This window comes from Notolepis coatsorum, assembly GCF_963971535.1.
Source record: "Notolepis coatsorum genome assembly, chromosome: 5".
NCBI lineage: Eukaryota > Metazoa > Chordata > Actinopteri > Aulopiformes > Paralepididae > Notolepis > Notolepis coatsorum.
Window position 1 is genome coordinate 113,613,751 of NC_140169.1, and position 702 is coordinate 113,614,452.

Here is a 702-nt window from a genome sequence, read left to right on the forward strand (position 1 = left end):
CCGCTTGAATAAAACGAATAATCAGTTCAGCCTTGTTGTTGTCCTTTAGAACGATTCTGCCACGTTGTCCAGAAATAAGCGACAGGAATCCTATAAATAATAATAATAATAATTCTGGTGTGTTTTAATAATGCTGCCAGCGAAGCTCGCCGGGTGATGTGCAGATGTTGAAACGGCGACAGGGTGGAGAGGGCGGGGGGGGATGCTAAAAAACGTTTGCCAGCTTTTAATGTCTTTTAAACCGAATCGCTTCCCAGTCTCTGTCGGGCTGCTGTCGAGTTCCTCGGAGCCATCATCTCATCTCAGAGCTGCTGCACGCCGCTGTCCGGAGGAGCGCAGGCCGGGCGGAGAGGCTGACAGGAGCGGCTTTAGAGGTGCCATCTTTTCCTTCCTCCAACCACTGGGAGCGTGGACGGCCGGTAGAGGGAGGGATGGAGGGGAGGGAGGGAGAGCAGTCTGCTCAAATATTCAACGCCGACGCAGCGACGCCGAGTCTCGGTGGTTTTGCTACCCGGTCCCGGTAACGTCCTCCTCGGGACGCCGCTGCGGTTTACTGTGTGTATCCTAAACGAACGCACAGCTACAGCCACACCTCCGCCGAACTTCTAGTCCACAACACACCGGCCGCCAGTTGACAAACATATGTCTCAAACGGGATAGAAACCGAAACTGAATGTCAAGCAAGCAACCATTTGAAGCTAC

General features: G+C 53.3%; 1 protein-coding gene across 1 annotated transcript in view; it reads right to left on the reverse strand.

Moving 5' to 3' along the window:
* The window catches only part of evlb (Enah/Vasp-like b), a 199,944-nt gene extending 199,555 nt beyond the window's left edge, over positions 1-389 (reverse strand). The window contains exon 1 of the mRNA XM_084315409.1: positions 1-389. This exon is cut by the window's left edge and continues 25 nt beyond it. The gene's annotated coding sequence lies outside the window, so the exon portion shown is untranslated.
* Positions 390-702: the final 313 nt, after the last annotated feature.